Here is a 23787-nt window from a genome sequence, read left to right on the forward strand (position 1 = left end):
AAAAAATACAGGATCAATAGTCATGGAGAAAATTTTGGAAAAGGGAAACTATAATGGACTGAAATAACACAACATAGATAAAAATTATTCAAATATTGTTTTAAAGCTTTTCTGAACTTAAAACCAACCTGAAAATTTTGCATCTCTCTGGCTTTAGATACTTCACAGAGGGAATGAATCCTAAAACTGGGAATATTTGTGTGCTTAATTCCAATTCCTTGTAAAGGGAATGCAATTAGCAGCTGCCACAGTTGTATTTGGATCAGTAGATGCAGTTGCTTCATTTAAGTGAAGTGTTTGTTTTCATTTGAGACTGGAAGTATAAGGTGTTGTCATGTGCTGCACTAATGCAATAAATCTGGGATTTCCATAGAACATCCCATGCTTATCTTCTCCCTAGTGTCTCTTATAATGATGACCTCATCACAAAGAAAATCTTGTAATCTAAAGCTCTTTTATCCCACACAATTTTTTGGGATGAGGTGAGAAGGGAGGATGAATGGCAAGAGCAGAAAGAGTCAAGGAATCCCGGCAATACAAAGCACATTACGTACCGTTGATCCAGACCAGCCCAATCCAGCAATGACCACATTTCCATGGCAGCTGTTTAATAACCTGTATGAAAGGAGCTGATGTCTCCTAGCAGTTCTTTCTCGTGGGTCCCGGTGATGCTGAGTGGTGACACCTGCCCAGGTGACTGAGAGTGGCACACACACTTGCGGCCAGGCTGCCAGTTGACACTCCTGGATGAGGACACAGTGCTCTTGCACTGCAGCCATAACTCCTTCACCCTGCAGTAGCAGCCAGCTATGCCAACTGTGGATTAGGACCCTGGCATTTTAGGGGCTCCTGTAGAAATGATAACAGAAAAGGGATCAGTGCACTAAGGAGATTCCAGGCTAAATATCCACCCTGTATGCAGACAGCTTCATTCCTTAAGCCACATATCTCAAGCCCTTTCCCCACTTAAAAGCACTGACAGTCATTTAAAAGGACAATAATTCAGTTTCATCATTATCAGCTCCTTATTTCATGCCTCCAAATCCCACAGAAACAGTTAGTGACTTGTGGAGGTTTTACTGTATCTCGTGATTTCTATTAACGTTACCTTGTGTGAAATACAGCATGGAACTGAGACAGCAGAAAGCACACAGGCGGCAATTCCCTTTTCCATGTTTCTTGTATATGGTAGAAATAAACAGCAGATGTCAGCACTAATCCAGAACTTGAAATGTTCACATGGAATTTAATCAGACTCCACTTCACTGTCCTCAAAATGCAAAATCCTCAGACGGTGAAGAAACTCATTAAAATGTCTGCTTGGAAACATAAACATATTTCTATTTAAAGAACATTGGGAAATTTTAAGTACCACTTCTACATGAGTGTTCCTATCTAGCAAGCCTGTATGGATAGGTTTTTGCCGTATCCTTGCACTAAAGGATCACCAGATTCGTGCACTTCCCTAAAAATGAAAAGTATTTTTTAAAAGTGACTTCAGAAGAGATAGCAGTTTGGAAAAGGGCAACTGCAAAGGTTTAAGAGAGACTTGATGAGAAAGAAGTAGAAATGAAGCTGAACAACAGAAGAAATGGGTGTAAGACTTCAGTGGCCAGAGGTAGAATTAGACTGTGTCTGATGAACAAGATCTACAAACCACTGAAGATTTTCCTGGAAATAAAGCATAAATTAGCAGTATAAGTACGCACAAATCATGTGCACTACCATGCTGAACTACTTGAAGATGTGGGAATAGGACAACAGCATCCTCCCTGTCTGGTAACCACCACTTTGAAGTCAATGGATGCCAGATTTCTTCTGGAGGATATGCAGTATAAATTAACATGCTGTCTCCAAAGCCCTGGAAACTTTCTCAGTTGTTGAAAAGGAAGACCAGAAAATAAAATCTTAAAATGTGCCACAAATTCCACGGACATTTCCTGCCAGCACAAAGCACAGTGAAATTCCTCATGGTTTTGACCACTGTCATGGCTACTATAGATACAAGGTCTTACTATCTAGAATAGAGTCCAAGACTGTTCTTTCCAGTATATGTGGTGGAATCTCTCAAATCCTGCAGCAATCTGATGTCTGCAGCAAGTCATTCTTGACAAGACTTGTCCAAACACAAATCTTCGAGCAATAATTTATCCTAAAATAGGAGCAATTTTATGCCAATACATAGGAATATGTGGTTTTATTCTATTGGGGTTTTTTTCTAGTTTTATGAAGCATTTTCCACCAAAACCAAAAAATAGCCAGTTTGATGGCTTTGTTATCTACAGCTGTAGCTTGATCTCCAAGGATCACATGTACTGAACTGCCGTATGGAAGAGGACAAGAAGTATGCCCAGGGTCAATTATAAAATCAAAAACAGCGTGGCTATTTTAAATCATATTAGTTCTGGCTACAAAACAAAACCAACATCGATTTACAGTATGAACTTAACAGACTCAGATAGTTCCTCCTGAGCTGAGAGCGAAGTCTCAGCCTGAATGAACTGGCAAGACACTCAGAGCCACCTTCAGCTTTTAGCAAACACCACCACCAGATTACATCCCACTGCCTCCCCTGTCATTGCATGATCTTAACTCCCTGAATTCCTTTGTGAAAAATAAGTAGGCTGGTTTTATTAACTAGTAAAACAATTTATTTTGATTCCTCTTCTCTGACCAGAAGAACATAAGAGGTCATCAATCTTAACTTCTCTATCAGCACAGAGATGTCAAACCAGAATTAAGTGGTGGAAAAATTGTTGAGGGAGAAAGTGGAAAAAACATGACAAACAGAATGAAAGATAGTGAATCCTTTTTCTCAGAAGAGGGGGAAAGAAATACTGCTGAGCTGCCTTGCTGCTACTAGTTGATGTTCTGTCAGGTTAGAAACTTCATTTTTCACACAAAAACATTATGATACCTGAGAAGAGCTGTAGGCTTTTCAGGAATTTAGAGAAAAAATAGAAAAGTAAACAAATTCTCCTGTGAATTAACTGTACTTTGATCTCCACATTTTAAAATAACAAAGAAAATTGTGTCTTACATCATACACCTGAAATTAGCTGCAGGGTAGGATTACAGTCCTCTCCTGCTTTCACCTGTGAACAGCTCTCCCCAAGGTGTTTTCTCTTATCCTAAGTGGTTACTGGCTTTTTTTTATTGCTAAAAGAAGCACAGAAGACTGAATTTTCTACGCATTTCAACACTTTGTCATGCACACCAGATACTCTCATGCATAACCCCCAGGTACAGGATGATCTCTATATCATATTCTGAAGATGAGGGAATTCTGATGGCTCCACCAATAAAGTGAAATCACGTGATCTGTCTACCAGAAGTATCCCAGGTTTAGATTTTCCCTGATCTAGATTTTTCCAGATCTAGATTTTAGATATAAAAATTATTAACAAAAACACTTCAGTTGTTCTGCATTATGACTCCAGCAATGACAGAATGAGAGCTGGATTGGAGTATATTTGCTCCATAAGCAGTGCAATTCTCTACTCTTTGAAATCCCCACCAGTCAGAAGAAGCTTTCAGTAGTTGGTGGGTGACATTTCAGCTAGGTCAGTGGACGGCAAGATTAGCTCCAAACCGAATGCCGTATAACAACCTGACAACACATACACAAAGGTGAGCGTTATGTCAGATTGAAACTTTTAGAAATACTAACAGGTGAGTTGAAAAAAAGGACTTAAGCCGTTGAAGATGTCTAGGAATCTGGGAGAAACTGAGACCTACAAAACAAATTAATAGTATGTACCAGGCACTTTATGGCAGCATATCTTGATATCCAAAGCCATTTCTTTTCCCTGTCTGTCAGTATCTTTTCTACCCTATCTGGACAGGACTTCAGCCAGCCCTCTCTCATCAGAGACTTACCGCATTCAGACACTGAGGGAACAAGTAAACTGCATCATCTGTCAGTTGGGGTGTACATTGAATAAGGGGCAGAGCTTCCTATTATCAAAGTAGTGATGGCTTTGTGTCCCAGGTCAGTTTGACCCCTGCAGTCATTTCACATGAGGATAAACAGCAGCCAGAAGCTAAACCCTGCAGAGCAATTCCTCCTAATGCCCCTTCCTCTGAGACCTCTCAGGGAGAGGAGGACAGACAGTGTACTGGGCAACCAGTGCCCATAGGGCCCTTCAGCTGATGAAGAGACTCCAAAATCTATCTGACAGCAGACAGCTGCTGACATTTCTCAAAGAATTAATAAAAATGAATATAAATACACCAATGAAAACATTATCCTGACAAAATATAACAAAGGAATCACCTAATTTATAGAATGTGAAATTTGATTAGATCCTACTTTACGGCTTGCATATTGAAATTGTTTTGGGCTACTAAGTACTTTTTGGTATACGGTAAATACAGATATACACAAGTGTTGTGGCTAATGTCCAAAGAAAACTTTCAAAAACTGAGTTTATGGATGTAGAGCTCTCATTTGTGTGCAACAAATTAGACTGGTCAAAAGTTTTGAAACACTTCTATAAAGAAGGCCATTCATGAAATGCTGAGTGAACTGGGAGTGGGTGGTTCTCAGCAATGCGATTATGCCCTTTCTTAAAAGGAGCTTCTGAGCTTTGAGGAGCTCCTTTGTGTGTCTTTTATTCTTATCTGTGATCCCATCTGTCACAAGACCCTCCACATCCTTCGATATTACCTCTTATCTGGCCCTCTAGTCTAAAAGAAGATAAAATGTTTATGTGTTGCATAAATATGTGCCACATAGCAGAGTGAGGGTGAATATGAGAATGCAGGCATGTGCAGCCATATAAAGACATTACTTCATACTGAAAAAGATGCAACCTCTATCTGTTTGCAGGGATACTATAATTTCTTGCTTATCAGTTTACATGAATAGTTTATCAGAAAAACACATTGACAGGATTGTGCCAACAAGCGTTTTGGATATGAATACAGATATATTTTGGGATTTTCAGAACATTTGTCTGGTTTTAAATATCAATAGTGGAACATAGTATAACAGAGGAGAGCTTAAACAGCTCTCTAAGAAAAGCAGAATTTAGCTCATTCATCCGTTCAGAGAATAGCATTTTCTATCTAGTAAAGACTTATTGTATCACTCTCTGTCACAGTACTATCACTTATACTCCTTTTATTAACAGATTTCTGCAAAGCCGTGAGCAGTTCTTCAACACTTTGTTTTACCATTACTAGCTGCCCACTTATTCAGCGCCTTATCTAAAGACAGATCAATTCATTTCCTCCCAACTTCCGCTGTATAAAAATTCAGAATAGTACCTGAGAGCTTCATACACGTTCAAGAATTTATTTTCGCATCCTGTCTCTGAGAAGGGAGCTATTATTGTCCCTATCTTTGTACTTGGAGAATTAATGCATCGAAGGACTGAAATCAGATTTACTCTAAATGCCTATTTAGATGTCTATTTAAAGAAAATGAGAGTGTGAACATTACAGCTCCTGCTCTAAGCACTACCTTTGCAATAATCCCAAGTCATGCACTTTGGATACAGATTCCAGGTCCCTCTTGTGTCCCCTCTATTTATTCTTCTCCTTCTGGGCCAGTAAAAAGCCACCTTTTGCTGCGATATGTCACTGCTTCAACAAATCTCATAGAATCATAGAATCATTTATGTTGGAAAAGACTATTAAGATTACCGATCTTAAAGATCTTGTTCAGATCCTCTCTTCCCTTCCACTTCTTTTGCAATGACTTATACCCAGTCATCAGAATAGCCTTTGGGCAGCAGGGGATTGAGCTTGAACTCATCACAGATCAGTAGACAGACAAGCTAAATAGGGATCTGAACTCAAATTTCTTACTCCTTGTAAAGTCATTATATCAGAAAAAGCAATCATAATGTTTGTCAATACTTGCACTTACCTAATTTTGAAAGAAGCTCAGTTTTGTCAGGCAGGGTAAGTTTTACAAGTTACTTAACAGAGGCTCACTTCATTTCTGGACCCCAAATGCTCTCAGAAAAGTAACAGATGCTGAACTACTCTGTGTAGAAAATTATAGGCACACCCAGGAAGAGGACTATAGACATCTAGAGATTCAAACCACACAGGAGGCTCATGCTGAAGGTGAGTGTCCCTAGAGCTGGGTGAAGAATCTGAACCATGTTCTGCATGTAGACAGAGTCCTGCTTTCCTCTCCTACATCCTTGATTGGAGTTAATCATACAGCATGAGGCATATTCACAGTGCTTTTAATTCTGTCCCCCCCAAATTTGGAGATGTTTATTTGTTTATTTAAGATAAAAGAAAACATTTAAAGATAACTTCCTTGTCATTCTTTTATTAAGCAATACTTTGAACTCTAATAGCATCTTCAACTAAAGTGTCATGTGAATGGAAACTACAGAATCTGTCTCATGGGGAATTCCAGAACTATTTTTGTTCCAAGTAAAATGACATGTTAAAGTATTAAAATTGAGAATTTATTCAGTTCAGAAGGAAAGAAAGTTTTGTTGTATTGGCTCAGAAATTAATCATAAAACACAGAAAACAACAACTTTGGAAATTACAGTTCGAAAACCTGATGCTCCCTTTTCCCGGCCAGTCCATATGTTTTGCAGTTCTTCTACAGCCATGTAACTCAAGTGACCAGGGCTTGCTTGACCCAGGTGCCTGACCTTGCACTTGGTCCTGTTGAACCTCATGAGATTCACATGGGCTCACTTCTCAAGCTTGTCCAGGTCCCTCTGAATGGCATCCTGGCCCTCAGGCATGTCAACCACACCATTCAGCTTGGTGTCATCTGCAAACTTGCTGAGGGTGCACTTGATATCTATGTCTGTGTCTATGTCTGTGTCTATGTCTGTGTCTATGTCTATGTCTATGTCTATGTCTATGTCTATGTCTATGTCTATGTCTATGTCTATGCCTGTGTCTGTGTCTGTCTCTGTGTCTGTGTCTGTGTCTATGTCTATGAAGATATTGAACAGCACTGGTCCCAGTATGGACCCCTGAGGGACACCACTTGTTACCAGTGCTCATCCAGACGTTGTGCAATTGATCACTACTCTCTGGGTGTGATCATCCAGCCAGTTCCTCATCCACCAAACAGTCCACTCATCAATGAAATCCATACCTCTCCAATTTAAAGAGAAGGATGTTGTGGGGGATCATGTCAAAGGCTTTCCAGAAGTCCAGATAGACAACATTGGTAGCCCTTTCTTTTTCCACTGACGTAGTGACTCCATTGTAGAAGGCCACTGCTCACTTTGCTCACCCAGAAATAGCAGGAGCTGGTTTATTTCCAGGAGCTGTCAGAGGACACTTCTTCCACACTGGAGTGATGTGTCCCCTGTAAAATTCAATCTGAAGCCACAGGTGGTGCTCTGACAGCAGATCTCAGAGGCCATCAGCAGCAATAGCTGCAGCCTTGGATGTTTGACCACTCCTGAAACATGTCAAAGAGCTTCTCCTTTTTCACTGAGTTCTCTGCAGATAACCTGATTATGGCATCGCCCTCCTATGGGAATTAATGCATTAATGGAGAATTAATGCATTAATTCTCCCTGGACTGTTATGTATTAACAGCAAAACCAGAACATCATGATACACTACTTAGCTTATCAGGTGGACCAACCTCAGCCCCGTTGTCAATATGTCCAAGTTTTCCTTCCTGCTACTTACAAATGCATACTTCTGGTTCTTATGAAAATATGCTTTCCTTTGCAGAAGATCACTAATCCATACCATGCCTAGGTCTGATCCAGTACACATAAATTGTGTTGAAGACACCGGGACAGCAGTGCTGGGGGATTTGGATTAAAATCCAGCCTGACTTGGCCAGAAAACCTGCTCAGCTCTTCCATCTCCTATTTCTGTACTAATACATGCAACAAGAGACCAGCATCCTGCAAGCCCTTCCCCATGAGCCTAAGGTCCCCATCACAACACACCATCCCTGTGTTTTTCATGACAGGTAGCCAGTGCCACCATTTGTCCAAAAAGTGTGAAACAAACCATAAAGACCATCAAGAGGGGCATTACCTCCTGACCTCCTCTATCTACCAACCAACAGTCTGTAGCTGCAAGTGCTCCCCTGCTCCTGCCTTGCAACCAGCGGAGGCCATAGAGCTGATGCATGTGTTCGGTGTCCCCATGTCCCAAATGTGTGCAGAGGCTTTCCTTCATGAGGGTGGAGATGGGCTCACAGCTCTCAACTCACTGCTGCTTCCCTGGCTTGGGACATAGGGGCCAGCCACAACACCATAACTACTCTTTTATAATTAATAACACATTAACTTCCTGTTTTCCTATTCTTTTCCACATTATGATCACAGAACTGGTCCGTAGCCTCAGAAATGTTGTAAAATCTGTTGTTTGTAACAGATCTGGATCTGTTGTTTGTATATAGAGAAAGACTCGTAGATAACATGTCAGTTGGAGGTTACCTTGGGCATAGTGATCATGAAATGATTGAATTTTATATTCTTGGAGAAGTTAGAAGGGTAGTTAGCAGAACTGCTACTTTTGACTTCCAAAGGGCAGATTTTTATCTGTTTAGGAGACTGGTTGGCAGAGTCCCTTGGGAGGCAGTCCTGAAGGACAAAGCAGTCCAGGAAAGCTGGTCACTCCTCAAGAAGGTCATCTTAGAGGCACAGGAGCAGGCTGTCCACCTGTGCTGGAAGGTGAGCTGGCAGGGAAAGCCAGCCTGGCTGAATAGAGAGTGGTGGCTGAAACTTAGGAATAAAAAGAGAATTTACAACCTTTGGAAGGAGGGGCAAGAATTCCATGAAACTATGCAGGGAGAAAATCAGAAGGGCCAAAGCCCTTAGAAAGTTTGCAGATGACACCAAATTGGGTGGGAGTGTTGGTCTGCTGGAGAGTAGGAAGGACCAGCTGGATAGCTGAGCTGAGGCCAGTTTTATGAGATTTAACAAGGCCAAGCGCCGGGTCCTGCACTTGGGTCACAACAACCCCAGGCTCAGGGAAGGGTGGCTGGAGGGCTGCGTGGCAGAAAAGGACCTGGGGGTGTTGATTGACAGCCAGCTGAACATGAGCCAGCAGTGTGCCCAGGTGGCCCAAAAGGCCAACAGCATCCTGGCTTGTATCAGGAATAGTATGGCCAGCAAGAACAGGGAAGTGATTGTGCCACTGTACTCAGCACTGTTGAGGCCCCATCTTGAATACTGCATTCAGTTTTGGGCCCCTCATCATAAGAAAAATATTGAGGTGCTGGAGAGAGTTCAGCAGAGGGCGATGAGGCTGGTGAGGGGCCTGGAGCACAAGTCTTATGAGGAGTGGCTGAGGGAGCTGGGGCTGTTTAGCCTGGAGAAAAGGAATCTGAGGAGAGACCTTATCACTGTCTACAACTACCTAAAAAGAGGTTGCAGCATGGAGGGTGTTGGTCTCTTCTCCCAAGTAACAAGAGGTAGGACAAAAGGAAATGGCCTCAAGTTGTGCCAGGGGAGGTTTAGATTGGATATTAGGAAAAAATTCTTCAAGGAAAGGGTTGTCAGGGATCGGAACAGGCTGTCCAGGGAAGTGTTTGAGTCACCACCCCTGGAGGTCTTTAAAAGGCATTTAAACGAGGTTCTTAGGGTTTAATGCTAGAGTTAGGTTAGGTTATAGTTGGACTCAATGATCCTGAGGGTCTTTTCCAACTGAAATGATTCTATGATTCTATTCTATGATTCTAAGGTGTTATAACTTGGCTATCATGTTACTTCTGATATTACTTCTGAGTCTTCTATCACATTCTGCTGAAATAGGCAAAACTGCCCCCCAGTTACTGATACAGCTGAAATCTATCCCATGCCAATAATGTAGGTAGTACTTTAATCCTTAGTTATAGAGCAAATGGAATATTATGGAAAAAAAAATATATATATAAATATATATATATATATACTGTAATTATGCAGACAGAGAAAAGAATTTTTAACATATCTGCTTTCCTAGAAATAACATCAACATGTATAGTTTAAATATGCTTAGGGTATAAGCAAGATCTCAAGGGAACACTTTCCAGTTGGGCTCGTGCTTTGCATGTCTGCTGATTTTAATATTTTGACACTTCTAATTTTTACATACCTTTCTGTTTGTTTTGAGACATTCAGGAGTGGCAATTTATATCCATTTAAAAACAATTTAAAAGCAAGAATACTGGCCTAGAAATTCTTGGAAAGAACTCAGCTGTGTCATGTAGTAAGGAACAGCTTTGATGTATTCGAGGAAGTGCTCCTGCTGAGCTGGCATTTTACAATTCTGTTTCTGTCCAAACCGAACTGTTCGTACTGATTCATTAGCAAAGGAAACATCTGTTCTTTGCCAGATCACACTTGCCTATGCCAAGCTAGTTTAGCCAGGCACCACCAGTTCCTGTATATGGCATGTGCATAATCTTTCCAACACAGTCAAGTATTAAAGCAAAGAAATACTCGCGATGGTCTTGCCTTTAAAAAAAGATGACTTGAATGTATGGAAACACTTGCTAGAGTTGTACCATGTTCCAAAGGTTTTCAGCAACAAAAACCGAAGTTTGAATCATAAACATGTGCCAAAACTCATGTTTGAATAAATTTCTGCATCCAATATGCAAAGTGTGTTCTGGTCACATGGAAAGCTGGTTTTGTGCTAAGTGAAGATTATTCCTAATGTGAAACTCCTGGCTTCTTTTCTGTTATGTTGCGACATCTCTCACTGTCATCCTCCATCTTCAGTGTGTTCACCAGCAGCACCTGCCCACTGTTCACAAGAGCTTCTATTCCATCTAAGAGCTTCCACCTCTTCCCCCACCTTTGGGAAAAAGAGGTGATGCCCATGAGGCCATCTTAACACACACAAGATTTTCCTATTTTGTAAAACGTTATCCTTCTACTGTAGTTAGACCCTAAAAGGGAGAAACTGAATCTCCACCTAGCACCTTTGTTTCTTAACTTTAAAATTTAACATCAGGGTTCAAATTTCCTGCTAGCTTGCCTGATGGCTGCATATGATATTTCCTTTATCTAAAACAATAGTTTATTTTCTAGTTGTCTTCCCAATCCAATGTTTTTAGTATTTTTTTTGAAAATGGGATAATAGGAAGGCAGTCTATTATCTCTGAGAACATCACCAGTGTTACAGAAGAATTACAAAATACCTTGATCTTTAAAAAGTGTATCTTGCAGGAATTAAAAGTGAGAGTAGGTTCACCACTTGGAGTGATGGGGAATTTAGAGAGGGGTACAGCATCCCATCCCAGAGAGCCAGAGCCCCAGAGCTGTGCTGCGCAGCATTTCTGAGGGGCTGCTCTCTTTAGCAAGGGGTGGCCTTCCCACTGCAGTAACTGTCCCTGAATCTGTTCGCTTTCTTGCTGTCTTTGAGGTGTTTGAACTAACACCTTTCACCTCACCATTGGAGTAGGATAACAACATTTTGGAGGAAAATTACTGAGTTCTGAATATTACCTGATACTTTAAACTAGGAAGTGTTAGAACCTCTGTGGTATAAAAACATGGTAGGCACACTGGTCGTCCATGTTATCCTACACCATTTACACCAAAAAGACTTTCAGTTTTTTCTGTAGTTTATCCAGGAGGTTCTCATTAAATCATCTAAGTTCATTACATGTCTTTTTTGCCACTCTGGAATTATATCTGTTCTTGTGTAAGCAAGCTGGATGAGACTGCATATGAGAAGGCATCAAGGAAACAAGCTGCTAGAATAAACCAGACTCATCAGAAATTAATTTTCTGTCTGATCTCTCAACACTAAATAGTTTTTCTTTTCCAGTGTTTGTTTGCAAAATTTTGTCAAATTGTCATCTTAAATGTGAGCATAGGATAGATGAATGTTTCAGCATCTTGGTGATACAGGACTGCTTGATATAGGGTCAGAAGCATGTCAGAAGCTGATGCCTGTCTCTAAACCTGTGATTTACAAAGGCAGAGAAAGGGCAGAAAAGACACATGAATGTGTAGTTCAGCACTTAGTATGGCAGGAGAAGGCTTTGAGTTCCTGCCTTGACTTCCAGCACCATTTCCATATTCTGTATTAAATCACAGAATCATAGAATAGTTTAAGTTGGAAGGGACCTTCAGAGGTCATCTAGTCCAACCCCCATGCAATGAGCAGGGACATCTTCAACAAGATCAGGTTACTCAGAGCCCCATTCAACCTGACATTGAATGTTACCAGGGATGGGGCATCTACCACCTCTCTGGGCAACTTATTCCAGTGTTTCACCACCTCCATAATAAAACTTTCTTCCTTATACCTATCCTGAATCTACTCTGCTTCAGCTTAAAACCATTATTCCTTGTCCTATCATTACAGGCCCTACTAAAAAGTCTCTCCCCATCTTTCTTACAAGCCCCTTTTAGGTACTGAAACAAGTCATGCAATGGGAATTTTGAATCAAGGAAGGGGAGCTCTCCTGTGCATGCTTGCTCTCCCCTCTGGGGACCCTCCCACTGCTGGTGTGGACCTGGTGTTCCCAGACCTCCCCCTTTCTTCTATTCATCTAGGACCTAAAATGCTTCCCTGGAAGACATGCATTTCTTCATCTGAGATCCCTCAGGTGAAAGACAGAAATATAGGTACATTCATCCTGGGCCAGTGATCCATGCCTGAGCTAATTCTTTTATAAAAACAGGAGAAGGGGGAATTACACAAGAAGATGCTGTTTTTCAAAGGCATGACTTGGGCAGCTAACTTCAGGAAGAATCTGGGCTGGGAAAAGTTCAGCCTATTGGAGAAGCAGACCTTCTTGCAATACATGTGCCTGTCACCCTGAAGATGTTCAAGACATTAATTTATTTAAGGGGCTGGGTAACTTAGTTTTTGCTTTTGTGAACCTTATTCTAAACAGACCATCTTACCCCATTTGCTTTCTGGGAAGCCTAAGAGCCTAACTGGGAAAATGGGTCCACTCAAGAAGACAAGTGAGAGACCAAGAAAAGGAGTAGATGTCAACACTCAGACCATGGTACCTAAAGGCCAAACATGGTGACACAGAGAGCCTCTACACTTGATTATTTTTGCAAAGTTATGAATTGCTAAGGTTTTCCAAATACAGTCATTTGCTTTAAACATTTCTAAGTAGACTTCAAGACAAAAGCAGACATCCTTCAGGACAATCCAGGCTTTACTCTCTCTCCCCCAGCATTTACATATAGAAAGTACAATATTTCAGGACTGCCTATATGTGACAACACAGTATTGTACTGTTTGTTCAATTAATTATTTAACAGAGAGAGAGAGACTCAAGATAAACATCCTCAGCAATATTTACAAGGTCTTGTGGAAGCAGAGCTCAGTTTCCTCTTTGCATGTTTTGAATGAAACAAAAGATGTGTGGGTGCATTTAATGGGCATTGCTCAAGCTAGATAGTCCCTTAGCTGGGGCCACACGGCTCCTTCTGGACTCATGGCATGAACATCTGCCTACAGAAGACCATTTGGACATACATTCACATTTGTTGCTCTCACTGCGGTGAAGTCATTGGCTTCATAACTTTCATTAATAGAAATTTTTTAAATGTATTCTTTATATGAACAAAGGAAGCTCCATAAGCTCATCTGGCCAGAGGGCTGCACACACTTACTGAATTATTATCATCTCCATCACGTTATACGGATTTTCTAAAAATAGGTCCATTGCAAATTCTGGAAGTTTAGGAATTTATTTGCACCACAAAAGGCAGTGGATTTAACCAGCTAAAGTAATAAGAAGGATAATGAAAGATAGCTTTGCCAAAGAGCAAGTTACTTTTTGAGGAATACAAACACAAAATTTGAAATAGCTGATACAATTTAAAACCAGACGGGACACAAAGCTTTAAAATCATAGTTCACTCTTTCTACCTCGTGACTTCAAGGTGCTGCCAAACTGAATAAGTAGATGGCAACCAAAGTAATACCAGGCATTTTCACTTCTCACTCCTTTTATCCATGTGTACACACATATATACAGAGAGAGAGAGAGATAGATGATCCATGAGAATGGAATTTGAATGAAAGAATTGCCTGGCATCTACTTTTCTGTTTTACTCTCTAAAGTCTTCAGTTCTCCTAAGAAGCAATTCAACCCTGTTTTGTTTCAGTCCATGTCAAAGAATTTTCATTAACCTTAAATTGAATAGAAATTAAGAATTAACAACTGGTTTTAACTGATTATTAAAATCATACTTAGCTCTTAAACAATAACTGGTTAAAAGCAGGATCTAGATGAGATGCCAACTAATTTCAAGTACTTAAATGCAAGCAACATACAGAACCCCTCAATGGCAATACTTATGTCCATTTGCTAAAGCTCCTTCTTCATCTTCCTATGGGAATTCCAATGCCTACACTCCTTACGTGAAGCCAAAAGATAAGACAAGAGAAAATTAATGCTCATCCATGTATATGTTAGTGAATATGGGGAGAGATTTTAAAAGAACAACACACAACATTTCCTCAGCAGAAAATGTTTGGTACCTGGTACTTTCAAACCTGAAAATACATATTTGTTATACAAATACTGAAAGAAATTAATTCCTCTCACATGATTTTGAAAGAAGTGGCTTTTTAACACACACTAACATTTTGCAGCAGTTAAGTCACAGCCATCAGGTCCCCGAGGAACTAGGTTACCAGGTCTCCATCTTGATTTTCATGAGGCCTTCATATCTGTATTTTTCTGGTACTTTGCAATATTTGGTCTTGAAATGCTGTCTCATCTGCTGTGAAGTTGACAGCTTGCATTTTCACACTCCGTTTTCTTTCATTTTGCAACAAGATCAGGTAGCTAAACTTTAAATCCTTTAAAGGTCCTTTCAGCCATCTTATGATTTTATGATTCAATGATTTATTTATAGCAACAGCCGCAGGCAGAAACTTTTGGACATGTTTTGTGGCAAGGAATAATAAGTTTATTTCTAATGAAACAAAAAAAAATTGTTTTATTCAAGGTAACTGTTGCTGATTAATTCAACAGATTTGTCTGGATTTTAAAATTCAATATCAGCCATTAATTTCTACAAAACTTTTATGCTCCCTTTGATCAACAACTATGAGTTAATGACAGCCACATGGTAGGGCAGATATTCAAGCACATGAGGTCGTGTCCTTTACTTCTGAACCTGTTTGCATTTTGTTCTTTAGCAAGCCAAGGCAGATTGATTGCAACAAAGTGTTGTACCAGGCTGAACTCAGAGAAAGCACAATTAGAAACAGTGTTCAATTATCATTATATAGGTTCCTTTTTTCCTCTCTCTTGTAGATGTGAGACCAGCTTGCTAGTGCTTTCCACATATTGGCCCAGTGTAGTCTGCGACAATTCAGCCACACTAGATGTTTAAATTGTGTGATAACATTTGATTCTGAGTTTATTTAACCCTCCCTTGACAGTTCTGTAAATTTTGGAACAAAGTAATTCTTTCAATATAAAAAGTTGCAATATTTTGCTTTTGAAATTTTCTAAACATATACTGCCATATTTCACAAGTTCTGAGGGTATTTTCAGATTCAAAATGTTAGCCAAACTGTCAGTCCACCTCATACTTTTTTCCCTAATCTTGTTGAATCAAATACTGATTTATCAGTGGGCTCCAAGAAGGACTATAGGATTCTTAAGAGCTATAGGCTGCTTCCCAGAAATTAAAGCAGACAAAAGTACCACTCCAGTGGTTACATTCAATCTTTCCTCTCCTGTGCTTTACCATTTGGGTCATATTTTCAGAGCCGTCCATGAAATGAAAGAACAAGAACATGCCATGCTGTTGAAAACTGAGTTTTGAAAAGAAAAAACTGAAAAGCTTACCAAACCAATAATGAATTTGGGCTCTCCATTTTCTTATATCCCATAAGGATTGCATTCCAGGCAGTACTGGTCAGTCTCAGCTCTCACTAGCATCAGGTTGTCCAATACTTCCCACTATTGACCTGCGATGTAAGTGCCTTATGACCTCGTCCAGTTGTAATTGGCCGGAATTTTTCCATGATGGATAACATGATAAGGCAAACACGTTTTATGCCTATATATAATTTTCATGCTTCAGCTGCTAATGAGTGATCAATATGAAGCAAAAATATTATTTCTGATAAATCTCTTCAGGTTTTAAAATAAAATATCAAGCTTTTGCAGTGGCCTTCTTGAGGTAGAGGAACTGCCTTCCAGAGCTGGCCTAACAAAAATCTCTGAAAAAATCCTACTGGGCACAGCAGCTGAGAACAGGAAAAGATCATTAAAGATTATGCATACTTGTAAAAGTGACATGACCTGAGAATTCACTGGCAGTCTTGGTTCTTGCATTTCTATATTCTTTGAGTGCTTGAACTTGTAGCTTTAAACTTCTGCTAAGGGAGGCCTGTGTGTGTAAGTTGGCTTGTGTATTTCAGTACTAACTATAAAATCATCTTTAAAGAGAGATCAGGAATACAAGGCTGCATGAAACATGAACTCAGGACATATTAACAGTAAGTGGATTATATAAAAGTGATATGAGCAAAATAAGCAAAATGGTTCTGTTCATTTAATCACCTTCGTTTCAGAGAGGCTTAATTATGAAAAAAGTTGTGCAAAATAAGGTTTTCTCTTCATTTTGCAACTTTTTCAATAGAAAGTAGCATTAAACATATACAAAATAATACAGCTTAGGCAAAATATACTACATCAAGTGCTTTCCGGGAAAACAAACATAAAAATGTTGAGTCCAACCATTAATTAGCCCAGTAATATGCAAAATACAACAACTAATTTAATTTTTAAACATGAAGTCCTGAAGAGACTCCATTTTGCTTCATGAAGAAATGCTTTTAATTTGAAGTATTTAGTACTGCATTTACCCTAAGTATGATTCAACTCAAATTTAGTTCTTGCTTAGACTTTGCAATACTCTGTTTGAAATAGAGCTAGCTTATTACGAGTTAATAGATGAACTAGAGCAATATTACTATTGGCATTTGAAATTTTAGAATAATATTTATATGTATTTGTATACATATTTATATATGAAGGAGGATAATATTCGGATAATGTTCGGATAATGCTCTCAACATCCTGCAGCTCATTCTGGTTCTTTCTCTGACCACCTCCAGTTCCTGTCAACGCCAGTATGCTGCTGATACAGTGAATCTTTGTTTGAACTGTGGGTGAGGCAGATAAGTAGACATATCCTGATTATATCTTTGACGATCAATTCTTGCCATCACATTTGCAATTTATTTTCAAAGTCTCCATAAATTTTAGGGGGCTGGGATGGGGGCTAGGTGGTTGAGTTTGGGGTTTTGACCGTTATAAAATACTGACCACGAGGATCTGAGGTTTTAGTTTTAAGTAAGATCGCCTAATTTTCCTCTAATTCATTTTCCATATTCATACAGAAAGTTAGATCTACTTCATTCTTTTTAGATTAATATTTTCTGGAAGGTCTTTATAACTGTTGTCCTTTGATCTGTAATAGCAACAACCTTGTCATTTGTCTTATGGTTTTCCACATTCTATTTCAAGCATTTTAACAGGGAGAGAGATTTTAACACAGGTGGGGTAAACCTGGCTTCACACTCCAGGGTCCCCTCCAACAGCAGCTCACTCACTGCCAACACATCTCCCATGATCATGCTAGCGCATTGCAAAGGACACAGAACTTGCTTTTAAATGGTAAAAAAAAAAACTCCCCAGGCCTGCAGCTCAGACCACTTTAGGTGCATTGCCCTGTCTTCTGGTAATATGTGAAGGGGAGTTTGCTGGCTACAGACCTCTGGTGAGGGCTGCCTGAGACATTCAGGAGTCTGAGTGTTGACATAGGGTGTTTTTTTTGCTATCCTGTTAGCATGTCTATCCTTCAATAACTTTTTATATTACTGCTCAAACGAGTCTTAAGTTCAGGACAGGTCACATCTTGTTTAATACACACTGAAACAAGAATAAATTAACACACATATATCTCTACTCCATTCTAGACTAACATCTCCTGCTTTTAAAATACAGTCACCAGTATCTTGATATGACATTGTTTGAGACCATATAATCTGCATAATTCCTTCAGAAAACAATATTTCTGAATGCTTAACAAAACATTCCTGGGATAAGAAGTCATTCCATCCTCAGAAATTAACTGTGCTTGTTGCATGTGTGTTTTATTTTGCTTGGCTCATTTTTTCCCTTAGTTTAGAGATCAAAAAGTTAATCTGTACTGTAAAAATAAGCCTTGTGTGTGTCGAAAGGAAGAAAAGGGGGGAGGATGAGGAACATTTCATTGTATACGGTTTGTATCTTACAGCTTTATTAACAGTGTGCTTCAGATGGTTTGCATTAAAACTTAATATAAAGAATGCTGAATGAGTGCCAAAATCAACTGCATTGTTGGATACATGGTATCACTGCACCCAACCTGTGATTTATTCTGACATAAAATTACTTGCCTGCAATTAAAGGTTCATTATTCTACTCTAAGACATAAGTAAACAGTGATCATAAGGATTTAAATTATCATAATGGTTTGTCTAAATTCCATGATCAATTTTTATTCTCCTAGTTTTATGCTCCTAATAGCCATTACATAGTCATATTAATATTGAAAATTGCCACACGCATACATTAAATACTCTATTTTTGTCTCATCCCAGTATCATCCTGAACTTACATACAGCCTGTCTTCCACAATCTGCTCAACCATTTTCATATTGCATGTTTTTCTTGTTGAGTCTACCCATCTATCATCCTTTGTCCACTAAGTCATGCTAACCTCTCCACTTGTCCTGTAGCTAACATATATTTCTACAGAGAAAAACATAAGCAGACTGAAAGTAAGGACTGAGGAATGAAAGAAGAGAGGGCGGAGAGATTCCTGAAGAAAAAGACATGCTGATTTTCCAAGCGCAGGGATGATGATGTAGGTGCTGGAACACACTGGCTCAGAACACTGCAACAATTTCTTATCTACTTCTGCTGTATTACCACACATCAGCAACCTCTAAACTTTTTCTTCTCTCTAAAAATTTCCATCTGAGCTCTGACTGAAGGTGAAATATCCTGAGAGGTTTGGGCAAAATACAGTGTTATCTTTCATGTGACTGAGTGTAAAGAACCAATTCTTTCCCAAAAATAAATTAATTTTAAAGTGCAAAAAGACTTAAACTCTTCCCAGTTAATTATTTTTCTGTGATTTTGTAATATAAAGATAGAAATAAACACAAAAGCAGACTGGGAAATACTACTTAATCAACCAAGCAAAGTATTACCCAATTAAGTATTACCCAATTAAGAAATCAAGAGGCAGAAAATGCCAAAGGTTGCAAGCATAACCGTAATTCAATGAATCTTTACTCCAGCTATAGCTATTGGTTATTTGGTTCCCTATGCTGTTCCCTACCCCATGTTTACTCAGCTAACTGTGCAACTGAAGCTGAAACCACATGGGATGACTCTTCACTGGTGGTCTCCTCCCATGGCACTGCCTGAAGCAACAGCCCAGCTTTGTCTGTGGGACAGGTTAACATTGTATATAGTAACATCCAGTCTCTCACTCAAATGACAAAACAGAGGACTTTATGGAATTTTTTATATATATATATATATATATATACACATATAAAATTTAGAATTGAATATAGAATATAAAACGTCACTGATTCTTTTGTCAACTGTTAACCATCACAATGTGTTTGTTAGTAGGGATTGGCACAACATTCATGCTTGCAGGTGCAATCCTTACTGAAAACGTTCTTCAGCATGGAGAGACCACTCCACAGATCTCAACATTTGTCTGATGCCATTTTATGTATGCAATACGTACTCATAATGATTAAAACCACTTATCAGCTCTAGATTATATATCCATGAAATAAAGAGGAGTAATTAAGTTTATATTGCCTGTCTTCTCAAAGTGCATTTCACCTTTGTGACAGACATAGTGTTTTAATTGCCAGCTCAAGAGCTCAGAAGTCAAGAAGTGCCATAATTGGTTTGTCCATGTGTCTTTTAATCTGTTCTGCATATTCTCATGTGTATAATAGTATGCATTATTTAAGTAAATGAACATGCACTCATTTGTTCTCAGGAAAAGTGTACATTTGCAAGTAATGCATGCAAAATGTTTAATTCTTATGCAGAATCCAATTAACTTCTGAGTGTGATTTGGCTGCATAGTTGTGGGGTTTTTTTAAAGTTGACCTAGTTAATTATGGCAATCCAGTAGTATTACTCTGTCTTCACTCTGATATTAAAAGCAACAAGCTCCTTATGTTAAAAATAAATTTATTTTTATTTTTCTCCTTGAGAATATATGTGGTTTGTACTAGACCATAACTGGATATTTGTGAGTCTCAGTTAATTCATCTTGTCAGTGGCCTTGATGATGACAAAAAAAAAAAAAAAAAAGGATTTAAACAAATGGTTTAACATTATCTAAGTAACCATGCTCATATTATTCTTTTGAGCAAGTCAGTTAACCGCAGTGTGACTACTCATCTGAATCAAATGAACAGGATTAAGCTTTCTGATCACTAACTAGTTTGTGTGATGTCAAAATTGATAGCCATGCAGTCTGAATACTAAAAATTGAGCTAAGGATGGAATTTCAATTCTGAGGATCATTCTTCTAATTTAGATGACCGACAACTCATAAAATGCAAAGGTTACTTCCAATAATGAAATCTAGCAGTTCATCCAATTCAAAAAGATATTTATCTCTTAACTATTATGTGAATTTTAGCACTTTGACCCAAGGGATGTCCTTTGATTACACTTGTACTGCACCCAACACACAGGGCTACAACCTCAAGGTACTAAGTGACAGTAGTTTTGCCATTAATCATAGAAAGAGATCAGTTGCAAATGTACCAACTGGAGCAGTAAGACCTGGGACAGGGTTATAGCAGAATTCACTAAGCCCTGAAAATTCAAAACTAAACCAAGACTTTGGCCTTTATTCATCAGATATCACAAGTTCTTGCAACAGATCTTGCATAACCTGAAGCAGATGCTGTAATACATACACAAATTTTACTGAGCTAAGAGGAAAAAAGAGTTGATGTCTTAACTGTGAATGTGTTTACTTCTATGCATTCGGTTTTACTCCTAGAAAATAATTACCTTTTTGCTGGTGGCTGGTGGTAAAGCAGAGCTTTATGGGAGTTCAGTGTCACAGATACATTTTCTGACACATGCAGGTGTCTACCCATCCAGTAAAAACAAGTGTATATTCAAATTGCTGTGGCTGTTTAAAGTTTCAACCACATATTTGCAGAAGTAGTCTACACAAGTGCATCAAGAAAAGAAAAAAAAAAGTGCATCAGACCAACCAAAGCAAGCACAAAAGTTACTTCTTCTGGAAGAAATTCTGCATAAATCTCTGGTTAGTTTGGAAACTATTTTAATTTGCTTTTGTAATTATCTTCTTTTTCTCTTAGTCTACATGTCAGTGTATACCCAGTGGGCCAAATTACATGTAAGATAAAAAATCAGGTTCCATTAAATTTCTGTTTTCTTAAACCTAATGAGACAGTGCAGAGAATCACATTTCACAGAGGATGTGTCAGCAGAAGGAACTGTAAATGCCACTGAAAATTGCCCATGGCTCAGGGTTTCTTCTCCTGTTAAATCTGTACTGTCAGAAAGTGCAAATAATTGTCCAGCTTTGCTTCTCAGTGATTGTCAGGCTCTCCAGAAGGATTGCAGCAACACTGGGTGATAAGCTCTTTACTCTCAGAGGGGCAGGTGGCATGTGAGCTTGCAGGGAACAGCCTCCAGGAGACGAGGGCAATGCTGGGCAGCTGTCAATTCAGACATCACCAGTTCACCATTAACTTTATATGGTCATTTTCCTGCCTTCTATGCATTTTCCTAAGTACTAACAGAACCTTAGCCAAATATTTCCCAGAGTTTGAATTTGGGATTTTGTGGTCCACAGCCTGAAAGAGCTCCAAGGGCACTAGTCTTTGTTAGGCTTCATTTCTTTTTCTCTAAGCTTCTTATTAAATGAGAAATAAACCACAGGCAATTACAGGATTAACCGGCTGAAACTGAGTTCTGCTAAAAGCCCTGATACCTACTGCAGCCTGCAAAGGAGGTTTCATGTGTGGCTTTGGATACAACCCTGTCTTTGCCCGGCCTTGACTGTTAGCATTTTCCTAAGAGAGCAGCTCTCACCTATCAAGTGCCCCAGTCCTCCTGGTTGGCCATAGGAATAATTTCAGCTTCTGAAAAATGCTAGAGCAGTCCCCATGTGCAACCTTTCTGACCGTTGTCAGGCACTGCACCCATTCTGCTCTGCCCACCTCTCTTTGCCCTGTGTAAATTCCTGTCCCAGGAAGGAGGGAGCCCTTCTTCCATGATGGGCTCCATGGCAGGAAAGCACTAGATTCCTGTGTTTCAGTGCGTGCAGGTGCCCAAGTCCCACAGGGATGCCCAGTTCCCAGAGAAAGCTGGGCACCCCAGAGTTAAGTCTTCATGCTATTTCCTTGAGGATTGTAAATCCATCAGACTCTCACTGCAAATATATATTTGCCAACTATGATATGGAAAACTGACTTTCAAAACCACAAATTTTGGAAGGTTTTGTAATTAAGTGCAAAGAACTCGCTGAACATTCATCTTTGTCCAGGACTGAGGAAAATTAACTAGGAAACTACCTTCCCTAAATTTCATTTGGTTTCCCACAAATACAGAAGCAGAAGGGGGAGTATATGTCTCTGACAGTGCAACTGGTTGCAGAGCTGTGTTGGGACCTGGCTACAAAGAGATTAACCTGGGGGCCTCCACAAAAATCCACTGCATCCAATGTGCAGATCAGCCCCACGCACACTCATACTGACGGAAGCACAGGAGTGCAAACAATTAAAAGAGGGCAGAAACACCTGAGTCCAACACTACCACCATGGAAAAAGGTTGTGTGACCACTGCAATCCCCTCAGTTTTACTTATCCACCATAGGGGAAAGGGACCTGGGAGTCCTGGTGGACAGCAGGATGATCATGAGTCAACAATGTGCCCTTGTGGCCAAGAAGACCAATGGCATCCTGGGGTGTATTACAAGGGGCGTGGTTAGTAGGTCCAGAGAGGTTCTCCTTCCCCTTTACTCTGCCCTGGTGAGACCACATCTGGAATATTGTGTCCAGTTCTGGGCCCCTCAGTTCAAGGACAGGGAACTGCTGGAGAGAGTCCAGCACAGGGCAATGAAGATGATTAAGGGAGTGGAGCATCTCCTTTATAAGGACAGGCTGGGGTAGCTGGGGCTCTTTAGTTTGGAGAAGAGGGGACTGAGAGGTGACCTTATTAATGTTTACAAATATATAAAGGGTGAGTGTCACGAGGATGGAGCCAGGCTCTTCTCAGTGACAACCAATGGTAAGACAAGGGGTAATGGGTTCAAACTGGAACACAAGAGGTTCCACTTAAATTTGAGAAGAAGCTTCTTCTCTGTGATGGTAACAGAGCACTGGAACAGGCTGCCCAGGCGAGGTGTGGAGTCTCCTTCTGTGGAGACATTCAAAACTCGCCTGGACACATTCCTGTGTAACCTCGTCTAGGTGCTCCTGCTCCAGCAGGGGGATTGGACTGGATGACCTTTTGAGGTCCCTTCCAATCCCTAACATTCTGTGATTCTGTGATTCTGTGATCCACAAGCCGAGCTGAAAAGGGGAGAAGTGAAGGAAGATTGCAGAGGAACACCAAGAAATGAGACTTGCTCTGCTAAGAGCATTTGTTTCAAACAGTTGTTTTCTATAAAGCCGACTTGAAAATTGGTATCTTCCCACTTCTGAGAGAATTCGGTCTCTTCATCTTTTTACTGGCAAAAATACTGTTATTTTTTTTGATCCCTGCCAGGCCTGCAGAGACACCTCTAGAGCTGGGGAGGTGAACTGGAGTCT

General features: G+C 39.7%; 1 long non-coding RNA gene across 5 annotated transcripts in view; it reads right to left on the reverse strand.

Annotated features, from left to right (window-relative positions):
* Positions 1–23787, reverse strand: part of LOC136103204 (uncharacterized) — a 38534-nt gene that overhangs the window by 4890 nt on the left and 9857 nt on the right. For all 5 annotated transcript variants that reach the window (XR_011736724.1, XR_011736725.1, XR_010651577.2 and 2 more), the window contains 2 exons: positions 1109–1316; positions 555–849 (listed from right to left, as the gene is read on the reverse strand). This is a non-coding gene — a long non-coding RNA (uncharacterized lncRNA). The remainder of the gene's footprint in view (positions 1–554; positions 850–1108; positions 1317–23787) is intronic.

Source organism: Patagioenas fasciata, chromosome 1 (assembly GCF_037038585.1).
Source record: "Patagioenas fasciata isolate bPatFas1 chromosome 1, bPatFas1.hap1, whole genome shotgun sequence".
In the NCBI taxonomy this organism is placed as follows: domain Eukaryota; kingdom Metazoa; phylum Chordata; class Aves; order Columbiformes; family Columbidae; genus Patagioenas; species Patagioenas fasciata.